A 22,774-nucleotide genomic window follows, 5' to 3' on the forward strand; every position below is an offset into this window, starting at 1 on the left:
CCAATTACCACACACTACCCATCATCGATGACACCATACACGTGATGAGGGTAAAATCCAGTTATGACTGTGAAGCAAGAGCTTCACCTGCTTGTTGTTGGGAAAAGTATCTATTCAGAATGCCCCTATCCCACTCTAAGGTGTGACAGTGCCTTAGCAACAAACAAGGAAAAACTACTTGAGTATTCTTCTTTATGAAATGTAAATGAAGAGGAAGGATAAACTAACCTGTGTCTTGCTCTAGTTTGTTGATCCAATCGCTCTCCTCTTCGACGGCTTCCAGCTACCTGCTCCCTTACCGGCCCAGCTTCACCAAGTTCCTGTAAGATCACAGAAGAGAGAAACTACACAAAGATATAGATTTACATTCATAAAAAGCTTAGGATCAGATTAAGCTAAACATGCAAATATAACAAAACATCACCGATACACAAGCATGTAGGAGAAACTCAAATAGTTTTATTGATGCAATAAGAAGATCCAGGAGGAGATACAACCAAGTGAGTCCCGATCCAGCATCTACCTCCCAGCAAAGGAATCCCTTCCTCACCTCCAACAAAGCATAAATCACCCAATGTATTAATCTCAATCTCAAAACCAACAGCAATTCTCTGCAAAGTACAAAATTCCAGCCTCCGGATCTCTGGGATGAGGGATCCATATATAGATGTAAGCAGAGAGGATGAGTCAGCTTATGTTTTGACTTGTGGCTTCTCTCTGTCAGTTCTTGCTTCCACTTGGAGGCTGAGAGCCTCTTACTCATCACTGGTCGAATTCAGTGAGGCAAGTGTCATTGGAGAAGATTCTGGAAGCTTCCATTTTCTCTCCACCTCGTTGAATGACTCTGCCACTTGTCATTTCCCGCTCAACGCACCTGGGTAGTGCATTCAAGTGCGTTGCAATGCACCTAGCCAATGTATTTGGGTTCTTTGCAACGCAGCCAGCTAGTGGAGCTTCTGAATTGATCCTGATTTGACTAGTTTTGAGCAGTTTCTAGTGGAGAACTTCTGGGAGAAGCTGTCATTGGTTGACCTTGTTCCTTTAGGGGCAGGAACAACACTTTTAGGGACTTTGGATCCCTTGGATTATGGACATTTCATGCTTATAGCTGTAAGGCACAAAAATGTCTATAACAGTTGCCCCCTAAAGTATGAGGCCATTTATTGGGTGAAATGCTTTATTAGGAGGATCCGAAGTTCTTTCAATGCAGGGAGGAGAGCTGTAATAAGATACAATACAATACATTATTTTCATACTTTTTTCATGATCTAGCTGAGGCGGGCATTCCCATGCTCAGCTTTATAAATTCATTTTTTATGTACACAGGACAGACAATCGTCTGATGGTAGACTGATGATTTTGATGAAGTCATCATCCTTTTGGTAGGATGATTATCTATGCTGCAATGCTGTACATGTCAATGTCTTTATTCTTCTTGAATATATATCGCAACCCGGATGGATGAAACTAGATCCGAGGTCTTCAATCTCGTCCGATCTTCACTCGAAGTACAAGTCGATCCATGTGAAAAATGTTTTGAAGTCGAACATGGAAAGACATCGCTTGATTACCAGTCAATGAGGTAAACTGTTAACAAGCGCGAGAGGAATCACCGATAAGGATGATGAACCTCAAGGTATTGCAGTACAATTCACGTGGTGTGAATAAAGGACTTGGCGTCAAACAACACGAAAAATCTTTCGGTCGAAGGTCATTGATGTATACCTGTCGCCGGAAGTGAGAAACTTGCCATTGAGGCATGCAAGCTTCAAAGTACTGAATGGGGTGTTCCTAGATCAACTTCTTGGATAATGAGCTGATGTCAACAAGAAGCGATTCGTCAAAGGAGGGCCTTGATGAATCCCACATCAGTGACACGGAACGGAGAAAATGATTTTGATGGAGGTGAAAACAATCTGATGATATATGGTTCAGGGTGGCGGTCATGAAAGAATGAAGTATAATGTATGGCAGTGGATGGGACACAATTGACTTCTCTGGATGACTTCTCTTGAACATGTCAGCGACACTTATGTGATGGATCAGTAGCATTTACCCCAAATGTGGATGGTATGGTGATACCATGGTGATGTGACCGGTGAATGAAACAACCCAACCCGACTCAGGCACAGAGTGGAAGTGTCATGTTCAAGAGCGACTTGCTACCAATAAAGATTCTTTGAGTTTCTTCCCAATTTTTCCCCAGTCATTGCTGACCAGTACCTCTTTATTTTTGTCAAGCTTGAGGAGGATAACATATGCTTGTTCTATAATTTTCCCTTCGGGCAAACCCATCGCTATGTTTTAATGAGCCTAGCGATAGTGAAACTCGTTCTCGTCTAAAGACAAGTTTGTCGCTATTAATGTTTTTAACGAGTTTAACGACAAGGATAACTCGGTCCTTTTCATTTTTAGAGAGTCTGAAAAGGTACGTAAAGATAACTCCGAAATTCCTTTTTCGTCATCTAGTCCCTTAAGTCCGAAAAAGTATAAAACAATACAGAAGGGATGAATTTTCGATAGTTTTAACGAGCCGAACAAAACAAGCGCTCGATCTTTTTGTGCAATAATCCCTCAAGTCCAAAAAGATTAAAATCTAGAGGAGGGATAGCTCTTCTGGTCGCTTTAATGAGCTGGAAGGCCAAAACTCGGCAATATTTTCATATTTTACGAGTTAGATGAAAAGAGCTTAAAGAAGACTCGTCTTTTGAGGAACGAGTGATAAAATGGGTAGCAGCTGATTCCAGGTAAGGGTTGGAATTTTCCAAGCACGACAGTGTCACAAGGATGGCTAGCGAAATCACTCTTCGCAGATGTTCCTCAAAATGGGTAAACAATCATATGGAGGTGAATGATCGGCCAATGGAAAAGTGGAGGTGACGGTGCAAACACGACCAAGGCTTTAATGGCTGATAATGTTACATTCACGGTGGTTATTTACCGGAGGATAGTTCATTTTTTAACAAGCTTTAACGCGGATTGAAACACTTGCTCGGTCTTATGTTTATTTTTTAACGAGCATGAACTATGTGCTAAAACTGCTCGATAATCCAGTCATATGATAAGAATGTCTCATATAAGATGCCATTTTTTATGGAGCTTGCGCCTTATAAAGCTTTGCCCCGAATCCTTTCTTTATGCAAGTTAGGAAATGACTAATCCAAAAAACAGATAAATAACCGCTCTTTGCTTACACTCCAAAAGGTTTGCATGCCCCCAGGTATAAAATATGATTTCAAGGTTACCCCTCAATTTGCAGACAAAACATTTGTTCTATCAGGAAAGGCCTACCTCTTTCAGGTTACCAAAGATTGTTCTATTAATCTTTCAAACAAAACACTTCTTCGGCGATGTCTACCGAGATAAACAAAGGTGAGTGACAACGAGCACCACACACATAACTTTGACAAGAGAATCTTATTCTAGAATAACCCCTCTTCCAATCATGGATGGGGTACAGACTAGTCATATTCTCTCGCGGAAACCTACCCTATACCCGAAGTTTTCCTGCCGAAGCAGACCAGGACGCATGCCCCCTGGGTTCCAGTCATATCCCTCTAAATTACTTGCGCTCATCGGGAGGACGGACCGTGGGTTGAGACATTTCTTGCGTGAAGAGACCATTTAGGGATGGTATATGACTATTTGCGATGTGTGATCCAGGAAATGAAAGCTGGTCCACGAGCTTGACCACTCTTCCTTCGTGCGGAAAACACATTACTCTAAAGAGTGAGGAGACAATGGCTCCCAATCAATAAATATAGTCTCGTCCAAGGAGTAGGTTATAATCCAAGGGTCCTTGAATGACCATTACATTCATTTGAATGATCTTCCCTTTCAATGTTATGGGCACATTGGGGAGGATCCCTAAAGGTCGACTGGTTCTTTTATCAAAGCCTGTCAGATTTCTCATCTCAGGCAAAAGCGATGGCGAACCAAGCGCTTTCCAAGCAATAGAGGAAAGGATACTCACAGAAGCCCCCTCATCAATGATGGTACCAGCCAAGACCATTCTATATATTTGGACGATAATTCTGAATGGTATGCTTGATGGTAAACGGGGTCTGCCTAGTTGATTCCAGTCGAAGGAGACAACTAGGTTGCTTGGAGGTGGGACCGAGTAGACGGCCGGGTATGACTCTGACGAACTTCCTTCCTGCGATAAAGGAATGGGTAGATTGCTCATGTGTTCGTCGGAGTCTGTGTTGATGAAGAGGATTTGGACGGTGTCATCCTTGTTCTCTTCAGTGACTGTGTCATTCGAAGATAAATCCTCTGAAGGCAAGACCGGGTCAACTGCCGCCTCGACCTTTTGACTTTCGTCGGGTATGGATTCAGCTGGTTCATCTTCAATGATCGGCGCTTCAGCTAACCACTTGAGCAGGCTAGCTGGATTTTCAACTAATGAAGGACTCGGCAAGAGTTTTTTATATCCAGGAGGAAGTCGTAACGGTGAAACCAGACGATCATCCAAAACTCTTTTAGCTTCGTCTAAGAAGGGACAACGGTGGATGCCGTGATCGCCTTCACACAGTTTACAGGGAGATCTAGCTCTCCCTTTTTTTCCTGGGACTTCACTTCCGCTAGTTGACGGTGTGCATTCAACATGGCTATCAGAGGTTTACGCCACCAGATTGTGAAAACGGGGAGACCAGTCCCTTAGTATCCGAGGGATGCAAGGACAATCTCTGTGAAAGTGGTCTCCCTTGCAAATGACACACGGCGATTTAGGCCTGGTCAGTGTAGTGTGTGGATTTTCGTTAGACGACACTCGTTTGCCCCCAGTCGCTTTTGGCTCCTTCTTCTTTTTCTCTTTCTTCTTCTTTTCCTTCTTCTCCTTAGGAACTTGACTTTTGGCTTTGCCGGTCCCATCAAGCGAAGAGGAAGGAGGAGAGGAAGAATTAGAGGAAGTAGAAGGTTGGTGGGTAACTCTGGACTGGTCTAACTGCTGATTCGATTGTTCAGGAATAGTGGTGTTCTGAATGACATTGGTTGTGAAGAGCCAGACTGGCAAGCCAATTGTCAGTCCTGGAAGCGACAATGTGGCCATATGGGGCGCACCAACATCTCCCCAAGAGGAGAAGGGACTAGGATTTCCACCAAGGGGAATTCCTTGGTTGGTAGACTCCATTTTCTCAACCTAATGTCAATGTAGGAAAAGGGTATGAATATTCCATTTAAAATAAATTTTACGATGCTTGGACACAACTTGTTTTTTCAATTTTAAAGAGTGGAGAAAAAACAAAAGATGACTCTAGTCTCCTTCGATTTTTAATGAGCCTGAAGTGACAAGTGCTCAAATGGACCTTTTCTGTTAAGGAGTCTGAAAAGGAACGAAAGGGACTGCTCTGAAGATCTAGGTAGAGGGTGTGCCAAACCAATCACAAAACTGCAGAATACGTTTTACGGTACGACAGTCAATCTTCCCGAATGCTGTGTTCGGTGCATTGCGATCAGTAGGGCGGCCAACACGGCTTCCTATGGATAAAAGGGTTTAAGCCTATAGGGGTCTCCCAATATATACTCGACGGTACGTGGGAGCACAATCCGTACTGGCACTTATCATCTCACAGTGGAGGAATCACCCAACCATCAGTGAGGACAACAGTTACCAGGTTTTACGACGCCGGAACACGTCTCTAGCCTAGACCTCTATGTTGTGCGTTAAGTTCCAAAGCATTGTTAGATTCATTCAATTTATTTTAAGTTGATCTTTCTTAGAAGTTTTCCTTTTTGGATCACCACGAGATGTAGATGTAATTCCTAAATGCAATCTAAAGATGATAAGCAAGCATTTATCTCTTTTCAACAATGAAAATCCTAGCTACAAAGGGAAAAGAAAGACACAATATTTTCTCAAAGAGCAAAGAGCACACTTTAAATGCACTTTTTCCTAAATCAAACCATACAAACTATCAATATGCAAATGCAAAAATGCATGTATTTGTTTTCACTTTCTTAATATTGATGCCTAAAAAGAAAGTTGATGTACAAATTTGAATTTGCTTTCAAGTGAACAACACAAACAAGCTTCTTTTCCGAAATCAAAAGGGTAGAGAAGATTATGACACTTTATGATTTTGAAATAAACACTCGTTTCGGCACTAGAAAGAGACAAATTCAAACCAAAGAAAAAGTAAAAAGTATAATCAACTGTCAACAGCAAAGAAACTTTCTCCTAAGATCAAAATCAACACTTACGACAGATCTAAATCTAAGGAAGACAATATGACTATTTCACTTTTCAATGGAAAACTGTAAATGATGTAGCAAATACACAAAGAACACCTACAGTATTTTTGTACAAAGGAGGCAGAATTAAGGCATAGAAAAGGGGTTTTCAGATAGGTACACACACTGATAACAGGCTGCAAAAAACAGAGATAAAACTGAACAAAGTGAAGCAAAGAACCTCAGCTGCACAGGGCAAGGGCTGATCAGCGCACCTATTGCACAGAGAAACTGAATTGCAGCGCAGGTAGCCCTCTCGGGACCTGCATTGAAATGCAGAACCTCTTCACAGAGCCTGCCCTAGGGCAGAAACGAGACTTCTATCCGGGTTCTGGGTCACGGTTTGCAGTTTAATCTATGGATTTTGGCCGAGTAAAAGCTATCAGTAAGGTACAATTAGAGGGATGATTTAAAGGAGGACTAAGAGCTATCACAAAGAGAAATTAGAGCATTTGTGGATCAGCTGTTCAAATCATAAACAAATCCAGTGGGTGGATTGAAGTAGCAGCTACTTTGCATTTGATAATGGAAAATGCAGTTCGATTGCTACTTCTGTGTTTATGAAGCAAACAACAAAAGAAACACAAACAAACTAACTAGACACGATCCCCAGTGGAGTCGCCATTTTGTTGTTGGGAAAAGTATCTATTCAGAACGCCCCTATCCCACTCTAAGGTGTGACAGTGCCTTAGCAACAAAGAAGGAAAAACTACTTGAGTATTCTTCTTTATGAAATGTAAATGAAGAGGAAGGATAAACTAACATGTGCCTTGCGCTAGTTTGTTGATCCAATCGCTCTCCTCTTCGACGGCTTCCAGCTACCTGCTCCCTTACCGACCCAACTTCACCAAGTTCCTGTAAGATCACAGAAGAGAGAAACTACACAAAGATATAGATTTTCATTCATAAAAAGCTTAGGATCAGATCAAGCTAAACATGCAAATATAACAAAACATCACTGGTACACAAGCATGTAGGAGAAACTCAAATAGTTTTATTGATGCAATAAGAAGATCCAGGAGGAGATACAACCAAGTGAGTCCCGATCCAGCATCTACCTCCCAGCAAAGGAATCCCTTCCTCACCTCCAACAAAGCATAAATCACCCAATGTACTAATCTCAATCTCAAAACCAACAGTAATTCTCTGCAAAGTACAAAATTCCAGCCTCCGGATCTCTGGGATGAGGGATCCATATATAGATGTAAGCAGAGAGGATGAGTCAGCTTATGTTTTGACTTGTGGCTTCTCTCTGTCAGTTCTTGCTTCCACTTGGAGGCTGAGAGCCTCTTACTCATCACTGGTCGAATTCAGTGAGGCAAGTGTCATTGGAGAAGATTCTGGAAGCTTCCATTGTCTCTCCACCTCGTTGAATGACTCTGCCACTTGTCATTTCCCGCTCAACACACCTGGGTAGTGCATTCAAGTGCATTGCAACACACCTAGCCAGTGTATTTGGGTGCTTTGCAACACAGCCAGCTAGTGGAGCTTCTGAATTGATCCTGATTTGACTAGTTTTGAGCAGTTTCTGGTGGAGAACTTCTGGGAGAAGCTGTCATTGGTTGACCTTGTTCCTTTAGGGGCAGGAACAACACTTTTAGGGACTTTGGATCCCTTGGATTATGGACATTTCATGCTTATAGTTGTAAGGCACAAAAATGTCTATAACACTGCTTCTCCTCCTGAGGGATTCTTACTGGCCTTATTGTGCGGACACTTTGTGGCAAAGTGTCCCAGCTCGTGACAGTGAAAACACTTGATTTTCTACATGTCCTCCTTCTTGCCACCCTGACAAGAATCTTATTTGGAATGGGATGACTTCCCTTTCTGTTATAGACAATTTTGTGCCTTACAGCAACAGGCATGAATTGTCAATAATCCAAGGGATCCAAAGTCCCTAAACATGATGTTCCTACCCCTAGAGGAACAAGGTCAGCAAACCAATAGCTCTCAGATCAGTTCTCCACCTGAAAACACTCAAAAACAAGCAATCCTGAAATCAAAGCAGGTGCTCCACTAGGCTTCTGCGCTGAAACTCAACTCCTCCATGGTGTACCTGCATTGCAAAGCAGGTAGAACAAAGGCCACCTGCGCTGAGCGAGATGGGACAAGTGGCACACTGAGTCATTGCTCTGGAATCTTCCAAAAATGACACTTGGATCAGGGATTTCGCCTTGTGATGAGTCAGAGGCTCTGTTTCTCCAAGTGGAAGCAAGGTTCTCCAAGTGGACTCAAGAACTGAAGATCAACTGAAGAGAGAGAGGACACAAGGCAGCTACACATCAGTTGCAAGCTGACTCATCCTTTCTCAATTCATCTATATATTGAGCTCTCTCCTATGAGCTCAGGAGGCTGGAATTTTGTGCAAAGTAATGATATGCTGTTGGTTTCACTATAGAACTATTGGTTGATTGCTTGAAGGAGGTGAAGAGGAGAAATTCTTTCTGCTGGGAGGTGTTGCTGGATTGGGGCCTTCAATGGTTGTAACTCTCTCAGAACTTTACTTCTTCATTAATAAAAGCTATTGAGGTTCTTCTATATGCACTTGTTTCAATGATATATTGTGATAATTGTATATTTGATTTATGCTAATCCTTGAATCAGTTATGATTGCATGCTTCTTGTAGTTTTCCTTCTTTGTTATTTTGCAGGATCTCATTGTAGCTGGGCCAGCAAAAGAGCAAGGAGCTGGGAGCAAGCAGCAAAGAGAAGAGTTTGGATTCGACATTAAGCGCAAGGCAACGGTTAGTGCATTTCCTCATTCTCTCTTGCTTTCGTAAAGAAGTAAACCTTAAGTAGTTTTCTTTACAGTTGTTGCTGAGGTACTATCACCCTTAGAGTGGGATAGGGTCATCCGAATCGGATACTTTTCCCTACAACAAACTGGCGACTCCACTGGGGATCGTATCTGTTTGATTGTTTGTAGTATTTTGCTATTCATTTCCTGAACAAAAGAGTACCAAATCGAAAAGCTTTTGACTATATCAAAAGCGAAGTAGAGGGCAGCTACTCTAGCTGATTTCTGAGCATGTTCATGATTTGAAGAGCTGATCTACAAGGATCCTTGTAAGCTCTTAGTGATAGCTTTTCATCTTCCTTGTCATCCCTTAGTGTGTGCTTGACTGATAGCTTCTGATTTGAGCAAAAACTGTGAATTTTTTAGAAAATTGTGACCCGGAAACTGAGAAAACGCAACTTTCGTTTTCCAAAGCAGGTAGTACACAGGCTACCTGCTTTGCAACGCAGGTCCCGAAGGGGCTACCTGCGCTGAGAGCCAGACTGGCTGAGCAGCACCTGCGTTGGCCCAATTTTGCCTTGTGCAGTTGGGGTTTCCTCCCTTTTTCTTGCCTGTTTTCACTATAGTTTTTGCAGCAAGTTGTCTTTCTTGTACCTATTCTGAAACCAACCTTACTTGCCATCATTCCGCCTCTGTTATATAACGAAATTGTACTTGTTCTTTGTATTTCTTACATCATTTACAATTTCCCATAACGAAAGTGAACTAGTCTTGCTTTGGCCTCTTAGATCTGAACCTGTGTTAAGCATTTTGCTGGTCTAAAGAGTTAGCTTGTTTGCTGTCCATAGCTGATTAGTCTTTTTTACTTTCGTCATTATGGTTTGATTTCATGTGTTTCCAGTGATTAAACAAGTAAATCTTAAGGTGTCTTTTGATTTTGGACAAACTTGGTTGTTTTCGCTTTAAATCGAAATCAAAGTTAAATAACAACTTTCTTTTTGTAATACATCAACATTAAGAAAGGGAAAAGAAAATACATGCATTGTGCATTTTGCATTTGAAAAAGTTTGCATGATGATTTAGGAGAAAGTGCATTAGTTTGTGCTGTATGAACTGTGTGAAAAGGTATGCCTTTCTTCTCCCTCAGTAGTTAAGATTTTCATCAGTCAAAAAGATTTGAAAAAGCTTGCTTCTCATCTTAGGCTGCATTTAGGAATTTTTCATATACATCTCGTGGTGAACCTTGAAAGGCAAACTTTAAAAAGATCAACTTAAAATATACTGAATGAACCTAACAACGCATTGAAACATAACGCAAACACATAGAGGTCTAAGCTAGAGACGTGTTCCGGCGTCGTTAAACATAGTGACTGTCGATCTCTACGAAGGTGGGTGATTCCTCCTGAGGGACGATAACACTAATACGGACTTGTGCTCCCACATACCGTCGCGTATATATTGGGAGACCCCTATAGGAATTTATCCTTTATCCTTAGGAAGCCGTGTCGGCCGCCCTACTGATCGCGATGCAGTGAACACAGCATTCACGAAGATCGACCACCCGTACCATAAAACGTATTCTGTGGTTTCGCGAAAGGTTTGATACACCCTCTGCCTAGATCTCCAGAGAAGTTTCTTTTGGCCCTTTTTAAACTCTATAACTGAAAAGGTCCAACAGAGCATTTGTCACTTCGGGCTCTTTAATACATCGAAGGAGACTAGAGTCATCTTTAGCTTTTTCTCGACTCTTAAAACATGAAAAAGCAAAGTTATGTTTAAAAGCGTCTAATAAAATTCATTCAAATCGGAAACACAAATTTTCCCCTTTATATTTTAGTTGATCGAGTAATCCGCAATCGTGGAAGAAAGTCAATTGAATATCTGTCGTTCTCGGAGGCTTGTGAGTCAACCGTCTTTGTCTCCGGAATCGAAAACAGTCCGGACAAAGCGAGCTCGTCGAACCAGTTCAAAATCTCCTTTAAAAGTTAGAACAAGTGTTCCAACGACATCTAAGATTCTGGTTACTCCAAACATTTCCGAAAACCCTGCCTCTATAGAAGAAGTTCAACCGCCACAGAAGGACAGTAATACTGATCCTAGTCTGGGGGCAAATACTTGTATAACTGAACCAGTTCCATCTGTAACCGGTCCAGAGAGTTTTGTTCCTCAAACATCTGTCGCTGTCGATACAACCCCTTCTTCGGCACCGGAAATCGTTTACGGACCTGACGGTCTTCCTCTTCCACCTGGTCTGATTGCGATAGAGGAAATTATAGAGGAACCGCAAGTATCCACTCCAACTCATTTTGGAGTAGGGGTCACTCTATTTCCTGCTACAACAGAAGTTTGTCCATCACCAGTGGAAGTTCCTGTAGAATCACTAGGCAATCAATTGGATAGACTCAAAATGTCTGAACAACCGTCAACATCTAGGACTGTGTCAAGCGACACGGCGACGGCAGAATTACCTGCTGCAAATCCAACAATGTTCGCCGGCATACCATCTGTCCCAACTAGCTCTCAATCGCTAGAAGGAGTCCACCAAGGGACTATCTCGGCAGTATGGTCTATTCCTGTTTGTTCTGGAGTAATGTCTGGTAACTCTTATGGTGAGACTCATCAAATTGACCCTTTTGGGAATCAATTTAGGCCATCCAGTCCTCCAGGACAATCAATCGCCTTGAGTTCTGGATTACCACCGTATGGGGGGCAGTATGCCCTTTCATTACCCCCTCCGGGAGGGTACCCATACGGGAGTTCTCAACCTTATTCAAGTTATGGTGGAATTGCAACGAGTAGTGGGGTACCTATGCTATCCCAACCACCAAGAGTTGTATATTTTATGCAACAGTGTGTACCTGTGACGAACATCCCAACTACACCGGCTATCGTAACCGTGTCGCAAGTTCAAACGATGCCTGTTGTATGTCAACCTCAGATTTCTCAGGTTCTCATGCAACAGCCCCTTGACCCTGCGACCCAACCACAATCGCCTACTGGTGGGGCAACACAAGTACAATCGGGTACAATTACCCCACATCTTGGTCCAATGGTTAGTGTAGCGCAACAACCCATGGTGTCGCAACCGTGGATAGTGCAATACCAACAGCCACAATTCCAACAAGTGTACCAAGGTTCTGAACAACAAATCTTTGCGAATACTGGACAACCATATGTCCAAAATGGTCAAAATCACCCACTTTATAGTGGTCAAGTCCATCAACCGTATCAGTCATACCAACATCAACTCCATTATGCTGGTATGCAAAGACCAACTGTTCAGGCGATTCCATTGTACCCTGGTTACGCTTCACCTAACTTGAATCAACAGTTACCATTCGTGGCAACTTTAGAGTTGCCTGATTTACATCGGTTAACCAATGATCCAATTGCTTACGCCCCATGGTGGCCAGTGATCCCGCACAAACTTCCATCCGACATTCCTAAATTCAATGGAAATCCAGGTGAAGACCCGTCGAATCATGTGATGACATTTCATCTATGGTGTTCGTCGAACACTTTAAATGATGATTCGATAAGGCTTCGCCTCTTTCAGAGGACATTGACAGGTCCAGCGGCAAAATGGTATATAGAATTGCCAAGAGCTTCGTTCGACAATTTTAGCTCCCTTGCCACGACATTCTTAACCCACTTTCAATTACCAATAAGGTATGAAACGGGAACAGAGATATTGACTAACTTCAAACAGACAACCGCAACTCATATATCAGATCATATACATGAGTGGCGACGTCGACGAAGAATGGTTAAAACATATGTTCCCGATCAGCTTTTAGCTTAGTGGTTTATAAAGTCGTTACTTCCGGCCATAACGGAAGATGTGGCAAAGGGGGGAGTCGTAACAGAAGAGCAGGTTATTGCTCGTGCACAATATTTGGACTTAGTATATACTCAGTCCGGCACGCTCTATGACAAAATACTAGACGCCCCTAGACCAGAGTTTTCAATCCCTCCTCCTCCTAAATCAAATAGTGACTCTCATGCCGGCGATGGCGTGATTGGCACGGCAAACACGAATCCGAAAAGGACCAATCAAAAGAAGGCCCGTAAGGATTCGAATCAAAATGCGCATGAGGAAATTCTTGCTTCGGAAGTAAATGCCGTATCGACAGATAAAGGCAAAGAAACCAATCAACCAGGAAGCAAGAAGAAGCAAAATCAAAGGAAGAAGAAAAAACAAGGAGAGACATCTCCTCGAAGAACTTCTCCTGGAAAAGGGAAACCATCTTTTGGGTGTCGAATATGTGAAGAGGATCACTGGACAACAGATTGTCCGTTCAAAGCTGAGTTTGAAAGATTCATAAAGAATTCACAAACCCCAGTTGTATTAACTGATCCGTTTCCCGATCCAAGTCAGAATCTGGTTGATAGTGGAAATGCTTCCCCATCACAAGTTATGATGTTGTCAAGTTTTAAGCGCCAAGATGATGCTTTAATTTCAACATTAAACAAAAGCTATGGAAATTCACAGTTGTTGAATGGCGAGAGAAAAGGTCGATCAGGCAGTTCGACAACAACTTCGACAGAAGTTGTGCCACCATCCAATACAAGAAGCATTCCAATGATCCATGGAGGCAATCATCCTCTCCAAATTATCGGAGTAATTTTCCTAAAAGGCCCTTCTTTAATGGGCACTGTTGCCCCACCACCGCCAAGTAATCTGGCGGAAATGGGCGCAGTGGAATATGAAGCCTTCTATTTTTAATGGATCTAAAGCTACGAGGATAGTTCTTATATCATGTCAACCTCGTTAAAAAAATTAAATAAGGAGTCAAGAGGATAGTTCTTTACGATGTCAACCTCATTAAAAAATGAAATGTTCCCTTAAGGTTTAGGGGGCATATGCCTCATCTGCATTATTATGCTGGGGGCATCCATCACCGAGCAGTTTTAGCACATAGTTCATGCTCGTTAAAAAATAAACATAAGTTGTGAGCAATCTTCCCCTAGAGTTCAAGCTCACCCAGAAAAAATGAACCGGTAAATAACCTTGGTAAATGTAACCTTTGACAGCCATATTAAAGCCATTGGTCGTGTTCTTGCAGTCTCACCTCCATCCGTTCATTTGGCCAATCGTTCATCTCCATATGTTTGTTTACCCATTTTGAGGAACAACTGCGAAGAGTGATTTCACTAAGCCATCCTTGTGACACTGCCGTGATTGGAATATTCCAACCTGTACCTAGAATCTGCTGCTGCCCTGTTCATCACTCGTTCCTCAAAAGACGAGTCTTCTTTGAGCTCTTTTCACTGACTCGTAAAATATGAAAAGTTTGCCGAGTTTTGGCCTTCCAGCTCATTAAACGACCGGAAGAGCTATCCCTCCTCTAGATTTTAATCTTTTTGGACCTGAGGGATTATTGCACAAAAAGATCGAGTGCTTGTTTTGTTCGGCTCGTTAAAGCAATCGAAAATTCATCCCTTCTGTATTGTTTTATACTTTTTCGGACTTAAGGGATTAGATGACGAAAAAGGAATTCTGGAGTTGACTTTATGTACCTTTTCAGACTCTCTAAAAATGAAAAGGACCGAGTTATCCTTGTCGTTAGATTCGTTAAATTCATTAAATAGCGACAAACTTGTCTTTAGACGAGAACGAGTTTCCCTATCGCTAGGCTCGTTAAAACATAGCGATGGGCTTGCCCGAAGGGCAGGTTATAGAACAAGCATATGTTATCCTCCTCAAGCTTGATAAAAATAAAGAGGTACTGGTCAGCAATGACTGGGGAAAAATTGGGAGAACCTCACAGCTTTAATGGTAGCAAGTCGCTCTTGAACATGACACTTTGTCCTCCGTATCACATCGGGTTGGGTTGTTTCATTCACCGGTCTCATCACCATGGTCCTCGCCACACCATCCACATTTGGGGTAATGCTACCAATCCATCACATCAGTGTCGTTATATGTTCAAGAGATGTTGTTCTGCAAAGAGTCAACCGTGTCCCATCCACTGCCATACATTGTCCTTCATCCATTTCATGACCGCCACCCTGAATCATACATCACAGTTTGTTTTCACCTCATCACAATCACTAGCTCCGTTCCGTGTCACTGATGTGGGATTCATTAAGGCCCTCCTTTGACGGATCGCTCCTTGTCGACATCAGCTCATTATCCAAGGAGTTGATCTAGGAACAACCCCTTCAGTACTTTGAAGCTTGCATGCCTCAATGGCAAGTTTCTCACTTCCGGCGACAGGTATACATCAATGACCTTCGACCAGAAGATTTTGCATGGTGGTCGACGCCAAGTCCTTTATTCCCACCATGTGAATTGTACTACCGTACCTTGAGGGTCATCATCCTTATTGGTGATTCCTCTCGCGCTTGTTAACGGTTTACATCATTGACCGGTAATCAAGCGATGTCTTTCCATGTTCGACTTCAAGAAATTCTCACATGGATCGACTTGTGCATCGAGTGAAGATCGGAAGAGATTGAAGACCCCGGATCTAGTTTCATCCATCCGGGCTGCGATATATATTCAGGATATAAAGACATTTGATATGTACATCATTGCAGCAGATGATCATCCTTCTCAAAGGATGATAATTTCAGCGGAGAATTATCAGTCTATCATCAGACAATCGTCTGTTCTATGTACCAAAATGTATTTATAAAGCTGAGCATGGGAATGCCCGCCTCAGCTAGATCATGAAAAAGTATGAAAAATAATGTATTGTATTGTATCTTATTACAGGACACTTCTCAGCAGATTGAATGAACTTCGGATCCTCCTAATAAAGCATTTCACCTGATAAACGACCTCATACTTTAGGGGGCATCTGTTATAGACAATTTTGTGCCTTACAGCAACAGGCATGAATTGTCAATAATCCAAGGGATCCAAAGTCCCTAAACATGATGTTCCTACCCCTAGAGGAACAAGGTCAGCAAACCAACAGCTCTCAGATCAGTTCTCCACCTGAAAACACTCAAAAACAAGCAATCTTGAAATCAAAGTAGGTGCTCCACTAGGCTTCTGCGCTGAAACTCAACTCCTCCATGGTGTACCTGCATTGCAAAGCAGGTAGAACAAAGGCCACCTGCGCTGAGCGAGATGGGACAAGTGGCACACTGAGTCATTGCTCTGGAATCTTCCAAAAATGACACTTGGATCAGGGATTTCGCCTTGTGATGAGTCAGAGGCTCTGTTTCTCCAAGTGGAAGCAAGGTTCTCCAAGTGGACTCAAGTAATGAAGATCAACTGAAGAGAGAGAGGACACAAGGTAGCTACACATCAGTTGCAAGCTGACTCATCCTTTCTCAATTCATCTATATATTGAGCTCTCTCCTATGAGCTCAGGAGGCTGGAATTTTGTGCAAAGTAATGATATGCTGTTGGTTTCACTATAGAACTATTGGGTGATTGCTTGAAGGAGGTGAAGAGGAGAAATTCTTTCTGCTGGGAGGTGTTGCTGGATTGGGGCCTTCAATGGTTGTAACTCTCTCAGAACTTTACTTCTTCATTAATAAAAGCTATTGAGGTTCTTCTATATGCACTTGTTTCAATGATATATTGTGATAATTGTATATTTGATTTATGCTAATCCTTGAATCAGTTATGATTGCATGCTTCTTGTAGTTTTCCTTCTTTGTTATTTTGCAGGATCTCATTGTAGCTGGGCCAGCAAAAGAGCAAGGAGCTGGGAGCAAGCAGCAAAGAGAAGAGTTTGGATTCGACATTAAGCGCAAGGCAACGGTTAGTGCATTTCCTCATTCTCTCTTGCTTTCGTAAAGAAGTAAACCTTAAGTAGTTTTCTTTACAGTTGTTGCTGAGGTACTATCACCCTTAGAGTGGGATAGGGTCATCCGAATAGGATACTTTTCCCTACAACACTTTCCCTTTATTTTCCTTACCATATAAGGCACAATTATCCTCATCATCATGCTTTGATGAGGATCCATCTCTGGTGTTTTGCCAAATCTCTTCCTATACCAAGTTAGACCATAATCATAATCACTCCCACTTTCTTAGCTTCTCCCTCCAATTAACTGAGCCCTAGTAACTATGTCAGCTCTTGGGAAGTCCTGGAAGTGCTAGACTCACTAGATAGTCTTGAAAAATAGTAATCCCGACACTTCCAAGCTCATATTGACATTGGGTGAACTTGGACAAGTACTTCGGAATTTAGTCACCCTTCTCCATCTTGATCTTTTAGATTTTTTCCTTCAGTGCCACCTTCTTGTGGTCACTGCTATTTTGAAACAAGTCTGCCAATGCCTTCCACATTGAAAATGGAGTTTCCTTACCATGGATATTTGAGACAACATGATCTCAAACTCTTTCTAGGATAATCCTTCTCACCTTTACCACAAATTTTCTTAATTCATCCAAATCTTTATCATCAGATGTTGGAGGCTTAGGAATATCATGAGCTATGAATTCCTTCATCTTGTTATCTTCCAACACTGCCTCCATCTTGTCCTTACAAGCTATGTAATTTGAGTTGCCCTTCACGGTATACTCAAGTCTCAAACCGTAGGATGAAATCCTGTTGACTCTAAATTATGAAACTGCGCTTACACAACAAACGCGTATTCTCCTATGCTATAATGTCTTTAGCTCTAATACCATGTATATTTTTACTTGTAGATTGAACCGCTTATGTAATGTTCTAGAAAAAGAAAAGGAATATACTCTAACCATCAACAGAAACAAAAAATGATCGATGAAAACAATAAACAGAAAAGGAATAATTTCAATCGCACATAACACAATATTTTTCTAGGGAAAGAAACTACTCAAAACCTCGACTATCTATATTACATTAACTAGAAGATCTGAGAAGAAAATACAATGCTTGTTCAAACTGAACAATTCCTGAACAAGTACAATCTATCTCTCTACCTCATAAACCAAAAAATAATTGGACCCTATATTAGGTTGGGCGGACCTACCTATGGTTTTCGGTCCATGGTATTGGATGCTCCAGCATGTATAAATATGTATTGTAACATTGAAAGGAATATAATGAAAAATCAAGCTAGTAGTCTTATTTTTGGGATCTAGGGAAAAATCTCTGTGTATATGTGTTTTATGTGTTATGATTTTGCAATGTTTATTTTTTGTGTTTTAGAATTTGTATGCAGGTAATTTCTGTACAGGGTTAAAACCCACATTTGGTATCAGAGTTGTTTTGGCTTCAATGGGACGCCTTTGTTGCTGAGGGGTTTCACTCAAACCTATGGTAGACCCTGTTCAGTGGGAGATCTGTGGGATCAATTCTAGGGGTGAAAGAAGATGATGAGCAATCAAAAGATAGAGATTAATGGTCAGAGTTTTGAGTTGTGGAAACACAAGATGGGGGATCTATTTGTGGATAAAGAACAACAGATCACGATACATCTGAGTACTAAACCAACGGGAGTGTCTGATGAAGAATGGAAGAAGTTGGATCAGAAGTTGATTGTGTGTCTTAGATTCAGTATTGCTGAATGTATTAGGGGAAGCTATGATGAAGGCTTTGTGGGACAAGTTAGGGACTTTGTACCAATTTAAGTCTCTGCTGAATAAATTGTTCCTACGGAAACAGTTGTATAACCTGAGGGTGAAAGAAGGAGACTCAGTGATAGAGCATATGAATGCATTTAATACTGTGGTAAGTCAATTATCGTCTATTGATATCAAAATTTCATATGAATATAAGTGCATTAGTTTCTTGTGTTCTCTACCAGATTTGTGGGATAGTCTGGTTATTGCAATAGGTATCAATGAAACTGCCTTGCAGTTTGATGAAATAGTCTCTTCCTTGCTGACAGAGGAGATGAGATGGAAAATATGGAGAGCCAGAATGGTGATGCCTTGTCTATACTAGGACGGTCCTAGAACAGAAAAAAAAAATAAAAAAATCATCGAGTGAGAGATCTAAATCTAGAGGGAGATCTAAACCTCTAGGAAAACCTGTAAAGGTAGTGTGTTGGAAATGCAGAAGGGAAGGGCACTACAAAAGGGACTATAAATCTAAAGCTCCTGATAAAGGAAAGGGATCTGATGATTCTCCTTCTACAGAGGTGAAAACCACCTCAGATGAAGGTGGGGATGTTTACTTGGCTTCTTCGAGTACACATGTAGATCATGAGGCATGGTTGATTGACTCAGGTGCATCCTTTCACTTCACTCCCCATAGAGAGTGGTTCTATAAGTATGAGAAATATGATGGTGGTGATGTCTTCTTGGGGGATGACAGGAAGGCTAGAATCGTTGGTTGTAGAAAAGTAAAGTTGAAGTTGAAAGGTGGAAGGGTTAGAACACTTCTAGGTGTTCTGCATATTCCTGCATTGGCCAGAAATCTGATTTCTGTAAGTAAGCTGGATGATGCAGGTGTAAAAATAGTGTTCGAGAAGGATAACTGCAAGATGGTTCCAGGAGCACTGGTGTTGATGCGGGGAGTTTGAGCTAGAACTCTGTACAAGTTGTAAGGTAGCACTGTTGTTGATGGGTGCCAGAGTTCTATGGTTCCTAAAAGTGGAGTAGAAAATCTAGTGGTCTCTAGAGAGAAGACCATGTTGTGGCATCAAAGGCTTGGACATATTGGAGAGACGGGCCTTCTAATACTTCATGGTAAACGTATGGTAGAAGTCATGAGTAATAACTCTATGGATTTTGATTTCTATGAAAATTGTGTATATGGGAAGTAGAATCGGGTGAGTTTCCCCTCTGGTGGTAAGAGGGAGAAACATATATTAGAGCTTGTGCACAGTGATTTTTTTGGACCTCCGAAGGTTCCATCATTGGGTAAGCCTGTGTATTATGTATCATTTATAGATGACTTCTCAAGGAATACATGGATATATTTCCTTAAGAAGAAATCTAAAGTCTTTGACAGGTTTAAAGAATTTAAGGCTCTGGTGGAAAACCAGACAGAGAAGAAGATAAAGGTGCTGAGGATAGATAACAGTGGAGAGTTTTGCAATAAGGAATTTGAAGAATTCTATAAGAAGTGTGGTATAGCACGACATAAGAATACTACATATACACCTCAACAAAATGGAGTTGCAGAAAGAATGAACAAGACATTGATGGAAAGGGCAAGAAGCATGCTCAGTGGTGCCGGGATAGGATAGGAATTCTGGGCAGAGGCGGTGTAGATAGCATGTTACATGGTCAATAGATCACCTTCATCATTGTTGGAGGATAAGACTCCGCAAGAGGTATGGATTGGTAGGAAACCCTCTCTTTCACATCTGAGGGTATTTGGATGTGATGCATATGTACATGTTCCAAAGGAGAAACGAACCAAGTTAGATAGTAAATTTGAAAAGTGCATATTTATTGGGTATAAGGATGGTTTAAAGGGTTATAAGATTTGGAACCCAATAACAAGGAAAGTTGTGTACAACCGAGATGTGGTGTTCATAGAGGTAAAATATGTTATTAAACATGAAGTCCAACCAAAGGAACATGAGGAGATAGAATTTGAACTAAAGGAGGAAGAATCAGACTCTACAATGGAGGAGGAATCAAAAGATGAAGAGCCAAAAAATTTAGGTGTAAGCTGATCAGTTCAAGAAAGAAGGCAACCAAAAAGGTATAGTCCATCTACTTTCTATTCAAATTTTGCTTTATCTATTACTGATGATGATCCCAGAACTGTGAAGGAAGAAGTAGATTTAGAGGATGGAAAACTCTGGAAAGAGGCCATGGTTGATGAAATGGCATCTTTGCACAAAAATGAGGCTTGGGATCTGGTGGAGTTTTCGGTTGGAAGGAAACCCATTGGCAGCAAATGGGTGTTCAAGAAGAATACAAATGCAAAAGGAAAGGTGGATAAATACAAATCTCGGTTGGTAGCAAAAGGTTATTCCCAGGTGCCAGGAATTGATTTTGGTGATATTTTTTTCTCCTATTGCCAAGGTAACTTCTATTAGATTACTTTTATCTGTTGTTTCTGCATTTTATTTTGAGGTAGAACAGATGGATGTGAAGACAACATTTCTTCATGAGGATCTAGAAGAGGAGATCTACATGAATCAACCTGAAGGCTTTGCGATGAAGGGTAAGAAAGAACTGGTATGCAGGTTAAAGAAGTCTATGTATGGGTTAAAATAGTCACCAAGGATGTGGTATCAGAAATTTGATACATTTATACAGGGACTTGGCTTCACTAGAAGCAAAGCAAGTCACTGTGTGTATTTTAAATTAATTGGTGACTGTGATATTTATCTAGTCTTCTATGTGGATGATATGTTACTGGTTGGTAATGACAAAGAAATTATCCAGGATTTGAAGACCCAATTATCCTCCAAATTCGACATGAAAGATCTTGGTGTTGCAAACTATATTTTGGGCATGGAAATTAAAAGAGATCGGACAAAGAGGAAGCTTTTGTTAAACCAGAGGAAGTATGTTGAGACAATACTGCAGATTTTTAATATGCAGGATAGTAAACTGGTGAAGGTTCCTATTCCTGTAGGTGTGAAGTTATCTGCTAAACGGTGTCCCAAGACACAAGAAGAGGAAGAGGACATGTCCCATGTTCCATATGCAAGTGCAGTCGATAGCCTGATGTATGCAATGGTCTCTACTAGACCAAAAATTGCACATGCAATGGGAGTATTGAGCGGGTTTATGTCAAAACTAGGAAAGGAGCATTGAATAGCAGTGAAGTAGGTTTTCTGGTATTTGCATGGCACTAGTGATTATGGTTTGTGCTACCAAGGAAGACTAGGATTGGACAGAGTGTTGGATATTTGTGGTTTTGTTGATGCAGACTGGGCTAGAGATCTGGATCAAAGAAGATCTACAAGTGGGTATGTTTTTAACCTATTTGGAGGTGCAGTTAGTTGGATGAGTAAGAAACAATCTGTAGTGGCACTATCAACTACAGAGGCAAAATACATGGCAACCACTCATGCAATCAAGGAAGTAGTTTGGTTGCAGAGATTGTGTTTAATTATGGGGTTAGTACAGGGAGCTATAAGGATAGACTGTGAAAGCCAAAGTGAAATTTTCTTGGCAAATAACCCTGCTTATCATTCAAAGACAAAGCACATTGATGTTCAATATCACTTTGTGAGGGATATGATAGAAGACAAAAAGGTGTTGCTGGTAAAGGTGGACTCTTTGAAGAATACTGCAAATTCGTTGACAAAATCTGTGAGCTCTGAGAAGTTCTCTTGGTGTAGAGAAACAATGAGTGTTTCAGGGATGGATAAATGACTAAGCTCTCCTGTGGCCCCCTGTGGAAAGAAAACAACAAGTGGGAGAATGTTGGGTTGTGTTATATTCTTTCCACGACTAGCCCACATTTTGGGATCCAGGGGAAAATCTCTATGTATATGTGTTTTATGTGTTATGCTCTCACATTGTTTATTTTCTATGTTTTAGAATTAATATGCAAGTAATTTTTGTACGAGGTTAAAACCTACACAGCAGTTAGCAGCCAGACAGGACTATGCATTGCACAGTTCCAATATTCATTCAATTTCCCAATAGCTTAGATTGTGCCTTGCACGGTGTTGGCAGTCAGTCTCTCGAACACCTGACCGAAATTGTGCTACCTTCATGATCAGTCACACAGGTATGTTGCGAGTTAGTTCTCAATTTCACTTTTGTTTTTGACTAACAGATTACTTGCCATGAGTGTTTCCATGTCTCTAGGTATTGTAGGTTTTCATCTACCTCTTAATAGTAGAGGTACAATGGTTTCCAAGAGGGAAAAGTCAAAGACACCATTCAGAGCACACCTGGAGATGCAGTCGATCAACTGTCTTTGAACATTCCTGCTCACAAAGACATCAAGTTGTTCATAGCCAAGAACATCTAGATATCAGAATGAGAAG

This window comes from Pinus tabuliformis, chromosome 9, assembly GCF_031772625.1.
Source record: "Pinus tabuliformis cultivar Carrire ecotype Pingquan chromosome 9, CPIR1, whole genome shotgun sequence".
In the NCBI taxonomy this organism is placed as follows: domain Eukaryota; kingdom Viridiplantae; phylum Streptophyta; class Pinopsida; order Pinales; family Pinaceae; genus Pinus; species Pinus tabuliformis.